At 34.6% G+C, this 9,829-nt stretch overlaps 1 pseudogene; it reads left to right on the top strand.

The window, feature by feature from the left end:
- The first annotated feature begins 277 nt into the window (after positions 1-277).
- Positions 278-2,499, top strand: LOC125195731 (pentatricopeptide repeat-containing protein At5g19020, mitochondrial pseudogene; annotated as a pseudogene).
- The last annotated feature ends 7,330 nt before the right edge of the window (positions 2,500-9,829 follow it).

Raw genomic sequence — 9,829 nt, 5'->3', positions numbered from 1 at the left:
CCAAAAAACTATTAATGCGAAAATTAAGTCATAATGAATTAATTAATTATTCCAAAAAACTATTAATACCAAAAAACACCCGGTCCACATTATTGCCGTCGTTAGACTCCTAGGCCTAAGTAGGAAGGGATCCCAGCCCATCACTTAAAATTTATATTGGCCCAAATATTTAACTAATAAGTCCATCAGTTAAATAAACCAACAAAAGAAATTCATAGCCCAAAAGTAAAACACCAACCTTGCAGGATTACAGCTGGACTTGGATTGGCATGTTATTTCTGATTATATCAAGCAATTCTTTCTGTTGTACTATCTCAAGATTTCTAATATTAGTAATCAATATGAATCAAGGTTTGATTTTTAACAGTCTTGTTCTATCACAAGATATGTGTTGCTCACACAATTCTTTCAGATCAGATGATATTTGTAGTTACACCCAAAATCCCACATTTCCTTCACTTCACTTATGGCTCTCGGCCCAGTTTCTCTTCAATCCATTCTTAAGAACAGCGCCACTTCGCTAGCTTCGACACTCAAATCCATCTCGTCTTCCCCTTCGTTAATCTCCCATGGTCAGCAACTGCATTGTTTCATTCTAAAATCAGGCCTCAATTTCAATGTCTTCATACAGAACAGCTTGATCAGCATGTACTCCAAAACCGGGATGTTTTCGTGCGCGAGATCCATTTTCGAAAGCTCCCCGACGCTGGACTGTTCCTCCTTCAACATAATGATCTCATGTTATGTAAAAAACGGCCGTTTGGGAGATGCCTACAAATTGTTTAAGAAAATGCCGCTCAGAGATTGCATCAGCTATACGACCATGATCATGGGGTTTGCTCAGAATGAGTGCTACAGGGACGCCATTGCGCTTTACATGGAGATGAGACAGTTGGGAGTGGTGCCTGGAGAATTGACGATGCCGAGTGTGCTACTTGCTTATGCGCGTGCTGATGGAACTAGGATGAATGCAATGCTTCTGCACGGCTTGGTGGTGAAGCTCGGTCTTGATATGCATGCTTTTGTTTCGCATAATTTAGTTATTCTTTATAGTGTTTCTTCGTCTCTTCATGATGCAAGAATGATCTTTGATAATATGATGGATAGGAATGTGGTGTCGTGGAATGTGATGTTGAATGGTTATTTAAAAGGAGGACTGGTTGATTTGGCTAGAGACCTATTTGATGAGATTCCATGGAAGGACATCTTCTCTTGGTGCACGATGATTGGTGGATATCTACAGGTCGGGAGGTTGGCGGAGGCATTGGCGCTTTATTGCGAAATGAGGCACACCATTGACTCCAGACCTGGTTATTTCATTCTTGTACACATTGTCTCTACTTGTGCACAGGCAACTAGATTGCTTGAGGGTCAACAGTTTCATGCTCTAGCACTGAAGATGGGGATGACCTTCCATGACTTCATGCATGTGACATTGATTCATTTATATGCTGCATGTCAGCAGGTCGAACTTGCTTATTTGCTATTTCAGGAAGGAACTAAGGATGATATACCTTGTTGGAATGCCATTATTGCAGGGCTAATGAGGAACGGCATAGTAAATGAAGCTGTACGTTTGTTTAGTATAATGTCACGGCGAGATGTTTTCTCTTGGAGCTCGATGATTTCTGGTTATACACAGAACGGGAAGCATAGTCTGGCCATTGAAGTTTTTCATGAAATGGTTGGTAAAGGGTTTAAGCCAAACGAAATCACAATGGTGAGTGTTTTCTCAGCCATCTCTGGCTTGTACGCATTGAAGGAGGGGAGATGGGCTCATCAGTTCATCCGTTGTAACTCAATACCAATCAACGACAATTTGAGTGAAGCCATCATTGATATGTATGCCAAATGTGGGAGCATCGATTCTGCTCTAGAAGTATTTGATCAAATCCGAGACAAGACCAGAAATATCACTCCTTGGAATGCAATCATCTATGGCTTGGCTATGCACGGGAAAGCAGAGGTGTCCCTGAGGATTTTTGCAGACTTGCAGAGTCAAAAGATAAAGCCTGATTCAATCACATTAAATGGAGTCTTGAGTGCTTGTTGCCATGCTGGTTTGGTGGAAGAAGGGAAAAGCCATTTTAGGAGCATGAGAGCGACATATGGTTTAGAGCCTAACATTAAGCATTATGGATGTATGGTGGATCTGTTAGGCCGAGCTGGGAGGTTGAACGAAGCTGAAGAGCTTGTGCAAAACATGCCTATGGAGGCGGATGCTGTCATTTGGGGCACGTTGTTAGCAGCATGCAAGATGTACGAGAACATAGATGTAGGAGAAAGAGCTGCTCGAAATCTGGCTAGAGTGGAACCATCAGATGGGCCGGGTAGAATTGTGCTGTCTAACCTGTATAAAGATGCTGGCAGGTGGAATGATGCTTTCCTGGTGCGGAGAGCAATGCGATCACTGGGTTGTGGTGTTTCACATTTGTGTAATGCCTTAGATCTAACATAACTGATTTGATGAGATGAAAGTATTGCTGTCCAAATACTAAAGAGATACTCTATTTTGTATGGTCTTGTTTTTTTTAGGCCCCTGATGCTAAGGACGTGCAATATTCCCTAATATATTAAAACCGATAAAACTAAAATGCAACAAAATAGAAATTCAGTAGAGTTACGGTTTTAGGGGTGGTAAAAATATCAAAAACAGAACCGAATTAATACTAAACATTACCAAAAATAAAAACATATTTATCTCTACTTTATTCACTCCACTTAAAACACAAAATAAAATGAAATAAAACCATATACCGTTCAAAGAAGGGGTCATCTACTTTGGGACGAAGAGAGTATTAATTTGAATCTTTGTATCAAGATCCTGGGTCCGACACTGTCTGAAACGCCAATTTTTAGATGTGTTAATAAGGGTCTGCCGCTACCTGAAACGTAACTGATTCTTAGATATGTTAACAAAAATTATAGAATAATATTTCCACTGTCCCACTTAAAGTATCCATATTCTTGAGTGTCACGAGATTTTAGGAGAAGTTGTTAAGTGAAGTAAGTAGAGAGAAAAAATGGAGTAGTTGAATATTTTAATGAAAAGAGGGTGCGATTTCAAATATAGAAAGTAGATATCTTGAGTTGGACAAACTTAAAAGATAAAGAGTGAACTACAAAACTAGTACCCAGAAAATAGGGTTTGCACATTTTTGATACCCAACATTTACAAAATCACATTTTCAGTCAAAAGTTTCATAAATCCCAAATTCAGTCCCGATTTTTCTACCCTTTAGCCCTTTAGGGGTATATTAGTCAATTTAGCTTGATTTGAGAACCAAACTTGCAAATTTTGAATGTTTATGTACTTCTTTTGTGATTTTGAGAACCAATATCTTTGGGGTATTATTAAATCTTTGTATATTATCTTAAAAAAAATTATTTAAATTATTGTAGTGTTATCTAAAAATGAATTATTTAAATCTTTGTAGTATAATTTAAACTATTGCATTTGTAGTATTATTTGAAGTATGTTGAATGGTTTATTTTTAAAGAATTCATTTTTAGTTTAATGCTTCATTGCAACAACAAATTAAATAAAATTCATTTAAATAAAATAAACTACAACTCAATTCAATTTAAGTCAAAATAAATTACAACTTGATTCACGCAGAAAAATCGAATCTAATAAATTAAAAAATATTATTGCAATCAAGCATTAAAAATAAATTAGAAAGTCTCTCTCTCACCTTGTCCCCACATTTCCGGCGCTAAATTATTGTTGCCCCAAACTAATTAGAGCATCCTCATCCGTGCTCTTAGCTAAGAGCACGGAAGTGGGTCCGGACCCACTTTTACTCCTTGTCCTTAGCTAAGAGCACAACACCCACATCCGTGCTCTTAGCTAAGGACAAGCTCAAGGATCCCACCATTCCATTATTCAATTTAAATACTCCAATTATTAAAAACATTTCTACATTATAAAAATACATTCAAAAATAAAAATTACATAATTAAAATCCTAAAAAATAAAAATTATATAATTAAAATCTTTAAAAATAAAAATACATAACTAAAATCCTAGAAAATAAAAAAATACATAATTAAAATCCTACAAAGATGAGAATATGAGAAAAAAGATGAGAGAATGTAGATGATAAAAAAAAGATGAGAGAATGTGATTTTTTTTGTGTTGAAGTGGAGGTATTTATAGATGAAAATGTGAATTTTGGAGAAAAAAAATTGAAAAATAAATTAAAAGTGGGTAGAAAACGAATATACTTTTTTGGGAAGTGGAAAAATATTTTTTTATTTAAAAACATTTTTTTAAATAAATTTCGAATTTTAAAAAAATAAAAATAAAAAATCGAATTAGCCGTTGGCCAATCAGACGTTGCCACGTATGGGTGCTCAGCGGCACGGACGGACGAGCTGCAGCGGCGGACGGACGACGGGTGCTCAGCGGTACGGACGGACGGACGGTGCTAAGAGCACTACTGCGGATGCTCTTAATTAATAAAGAGCAATACCACCGCAGCGACCTTATCGTGGCCACTCTAAATACTTATCCATAATTAGATTTAGCTCAATTGAGTTAAAGTTAATTTTGAAAATATAAATCGACCGCTACCGTAAATACTAATATTGACCAACATTCCAAATTCATATTACCAAATCCGGGCTCTTTATTAATTCATTTATCACGTTTAAGATATACTATATTCATTAATTAATCGAGCATGTTTAGATATACTATATTCATTAATTAATCAAGTTTGCTGCTAGCTTGACTTAATTAATTTCTTTATCCAAAATAGTGAGAGTTCTGAGTCTCTTATATGTTGTAGTGGAACAAATTCTAGCTAGTTAAGCTTTGTTCACAACATCTCTCAGCTGGACAATATCATCTCATATGAATAAATATTCAACAATTATTAATACTGTAATAGTTTGTATACCTAGTACAAAATCCTGAGTTCGGCTCTGCGTACATTGCGTCAACAAAATTATAAAGAATAATACTATCAAAACTACTCCGTCTCACAAGAATTTATACTTTTGGTTAAGCACATGTTATAATGCTCAATTGGCAATATAAGAAAGATATCAAAAGTAAAAGTAACTAAAATATTTTTAGTGGAGAATCGATCTCATCTTATTAAAGAAAATAGAGTTTTAAAAAATGTATACTTTTGTGGGACGAGCTAAAACAAAAGAGTATATATATATATATATAGGGATGTGATCAGGTCCATAAGTGAAATTCTGTCAAAAATCAAAGCAAATCTCAACCATTGGATCCTGTAATGTAACCGTTAGATTAATGCCACGTGTCACCTAATAATGTAGATCGTGTAGTCTAATAATGTAGCTCGGCTAATAATGTAACACGTTGTAGTCTAATAGTGTAGATTGTATATATATAGGGGCGCACTATGGTCCATAAGGCAAATTCTGTCAAAAATCAAAGCAAATCTCAGCCCTTGGATCCTCAGATTAGATGGTTGTGATCATAATACCCGAGATACATTATTACACTAAAAGCGTTACATTATTAACTAGGCTACATTATTAGACTGCACAATCTACATTATTAGACTACAACGTGTTACATTATTTGCTGAGCTACATTATTAGACTACACGATCTACATTATTAGGTGACACGTGGCATTAATCTAACGGTTACATTACAGGATCCAATGGTTGAGATTTGCTTTGATTTTTGACAGAATTTCACTTATGGACCTGATCACATCCCTATATATATATATATATATATATATATATATATATAGGGGAGCACTAGGGCGCATCCTTAATTAGAGTGCTAACGTACATCCAACCACGTGCTGCCATGTGGCACGAAAAATGCAATATTGTATATATAAAAATGCAATACACATTTGTGAAGTTGTTCATGCATTTCCGCAGATTGCATTTTAGTTATAGGAATATTGCATTTTTTATTGTTAAGTTTTGCATTTTCACATAAATTGCATTTTATATTGTTAAGTTTTGCATTTTCACATATATAAATGCAATCCGTATAGATATAAAATGCAAATTAAACAGTCAATATCGAAAATGCAAAACTCAACAATAAAAAATGCAATCTTCATATAACAAAAATGCAATCTGTCGAAATTCATATTGCATTTTTCTGTATATAATATTGCATTTTTCGTACCACGTGGCAGCACGTGATTGGATGTACGTTAGCACTTTAAAATTAGTTAGTATATTAGTACATCCCTATATATATATATATATATATATATATATATATATAGGGGCGCACTATGGTGCATAAGGCAAATTCTGTCAAAAATCAAAGCAAATCTCAGCCCTTGGATCCTCAGATTAGATGGTTGTGATCATAATACCCGAGATACATTATTACACTAAAAGCGTTACATTATTAACTAGGCTACATTATTAGACTGCACAATCTACATTATTAGACTACAGCGTGTTACATTATTAGCCGAGCTACATTATTAGACTACACGATCTACATTATTAGGTGACACGTGGCATTAATCTAACGGTTACATTACAGGATCCAATGGTTGAGATTTGCTTTGATTTTTGACAGAATTTCACTTATGGACCTGATCACATCCCTATATATATATATATATATATATATATATATATATATAGGGTGCATTACCCTCCTTTTGACCCCTTAGTGTAAAACATAGTACTAATATAATCCATTGGATAGATTAATCGGATGGCTTAGATTAATGGTTAGTCGGTACATTATGTTAGTGTTTTACTACATTAAAGGGCAATTTAGTAATCAAATAATGAGGCGGTTCCTATTCCTAAATGCATGTACGAGATTTATGGGATTTAATTCCATAATTGATACAATTCCCTCCCACTCTCTCTCTCTCTCACCATTACTTCCACCTTCTCTTCTCCCTCATTCATCGTTTTTCATAAGGAACCCTAACCGCCGCCTCACTCCACCTTCTTTCCTCTTCTCGACGAGTTTCTGAATTTGCAGACGATGGAGAATCGATTACCATCACGACGCGTTTCTCACGCTGTAGACGACGACGAATCGGTCGATTCTCTAAAGCTCCGACGGCGGCGTGAAAGGTAAAGCCCTAAAACTTAAATTTTCTTCAAATTTAAGTTTATTCTAAACTTCTGTAACCAGAATTTGATTTTTTATGTACATTATTTTATATCATTCTTGAGGATTTGTGTCTGATTAAGAGGTCTATTGTGCTCTAAATTGATGTTATATCATTGTTTGAACTACTGCTACACTATACATGCCATATTTAACATGAATTAAGAACATCCGTTCAGTTACATCATCCACATAGATTAGTACATAATGAGCTTCTGATTTTTGGGCATCTTCTCATGATACATCATGTAGGTAGATGTGTACGAATTTTGTTACATTATTGAATCAAATTCGTACATTATTTCAGTCTGATGTTGTACATTATTTTTTTATGCTCTATTTTCAGTAAATAATGTACGAAAATTGGCCTTTAATGTACATGCATAATACTAAATGATGTACCTGTGTAAGGATTTAATGTTTGGCGGGAGTTGAATCCATACCCTTTGGGCTTAACAATCCATGGGGCTAGGATGTAGTACCCTCTCACAAAACGAAACCATCATCAAGGATGGGGAGTTTGAATCATTCCACTAGGGTTTAGCAATCCATGGGGCTAGGGTATAGTACCACCACATGCATTGAATTTCATTTTTTTATGTGTGTTTTGGATTGCATACAGTAATTACTGTACGAAAAGTGACATTTAATGTACATGCGTGAAGTTTGAATCATTTCCCTTGGGTTACATCATGTTTTGTTACATCATTTAGTTACATCTGTACATTATGTTCCATTCCATTATTTAGCCATAAATGTACATTAATTGATATTGCATTGTATGTGTTTCTGGATAGGTTCAACGAGTGCAAGAATCGATTACGAGGACGACTTGGACAACGACTGACATTAAAGATGTTCAAAGATGTGCTACATTTTTATTGTGTTGTAGTATATCATGTACAAAAATTATATTTTAATGTATATGTCACCTACTGAGTAATGTAGATTGAAATTTGTTTGATGATGGACAGAAGTTATATCCATTCCCCCAAAGGTTAAGTAGTCCATGGGGCTAGGGTGTAGTACCAACCAGTAGCACAACGTTCACTAAGGGCAACGAGTTAGAGTCGTTCTCATAGGGTTCAATTATTTATTATTTGGCGTAGTAGTAACTGTACATTAATGTGTAGGGTTCATACATTACAAGACGACATTAAACTACTTCTTACGTACATTATTATAACGTTTTTGTACATTATTACACCGTTTACGTACATCAAAAATAAACAATAAAAACAGAAATTATAGACAAGCGTTGGTAATATGCCCTAGCCCGATGGATTACTAAACCCTAGAGGAAAGGATTTATCTCCCTACCCTTGGTGAATGTATCGTTAGTGAGTCGGTACTACAACCTAGCCCAATGGATTGCTAAACCCCAATTGTATGGATTCAACGTGCTGGAATACATTAAACTACTTCTTACGTACATTATTATAAAATTTCCGTACATTATTATACTGTTTATGTACATAAAAAACAAACAATAAAAGACAGAAATTATAGACAAGCGTTGGTAATATGCCCTAGCCCAATGGATTACTAACCCCAATGGGAAATGATTTATCTCCCTACCCTTGGTGAAGCTTTCTTTAGTGAGTCAGTACTACAACCTAGCTCAATGGATTGTTAAACCCCAATGGTATGGATCCAACGTGCTGCAAGACATTAACCTACTTCTTACGTACATTATTATACCATTTTCGTACATTATTAAACCGGTTACGTACATCAAAAACAACAATAAAAACATAAATTATAAGCAAGCGTTGGTAATATGCCTAGCCCAATGGATTACTAAACCCAATGGGAAAAGATTTATCTTCCTGCCCTTGGTGAAGGTTTCTTTAGTGAGTCGGTACTACAACCTAGCCAAATGGATTGCTAAACCCAAATGGTATGAATTCAACGTGCTGCAAAACATTTAACTACTTTTTTACTCACATTATTATATCGTTTTCGTACATTATTATACCGATTACGTACATTATTATACCATATTCGACACAGTCAAGCTAATGACGAAAATATTCTTAATTTAAACAATATTTGTATATAAAAATGCTGCAAAATCAATAGGATAATCAACTAAAATATTTATAATTAAGAAAGGAAAACAAATCAATGCAAAATAACTAATAAATCATGGTAGGCGTGAATTATGCAAAGAGAATAACTACTCAAAATGTCAACTTACTTTTCTACCCTTTTCGTCTTTTTTTAATGTTTAAATTAATTCCATGTGGCACAAATATAGACCATTAGATGACAAGAATCAATGAATTAGATTAGTTTTCCATTTTAACAGCTTTTTATACATTAATCTGAATACACCCCTATATATATATATATATATATATAGGATACACCCTATATATATATACACGAATAATTTAGAAGCACCTACTCCCTCCGTCCTGCTTTAAGAGTATCAGTTGATCAATTTCGGGTGTCTTGCTTTAGAAGTTCTGATTAGAATAAAAATACTTATAAAATAAGTAAAAAAGTGTTAAAAGTGTTTTCTAACATTCACTACAATATTTATTTATTATTCACTCAGTTAAAAGTGAATCGCAATCTTCACTACAATATTTATTTATTACATACTTAACCACTTTCTTAAAATATGTACTCAACTCAATCAAGACTCCAACCAGAAAAGAAGGGGGTAATTTGATTAGATATGTCTTGAGCCAAGGACAGAGGGTAAAACATATCCTTTACACTATTC

The sequence above is a fragment of the Salvia hispanica genome, chromosome 4, assembly GCF_029641045.1.
Source record: "Salvia hispanica isolate PSC_SH4W2 chromosome 4, Shi_PSC_v1, whole genome shotgun sequence".
Taxonomy (NCBI): domain Eukaryota; kingdom Viridiplantae; phylum Streptophyta; class Magnoliopsida; order Lamiales; family Lamiaceae; genus Salvia; species Salvia hispanica.
Note: the sequence above shows the minus strand (reverse complement) of the source record. Positions and strands in the feature narration are given on the sequence as shown.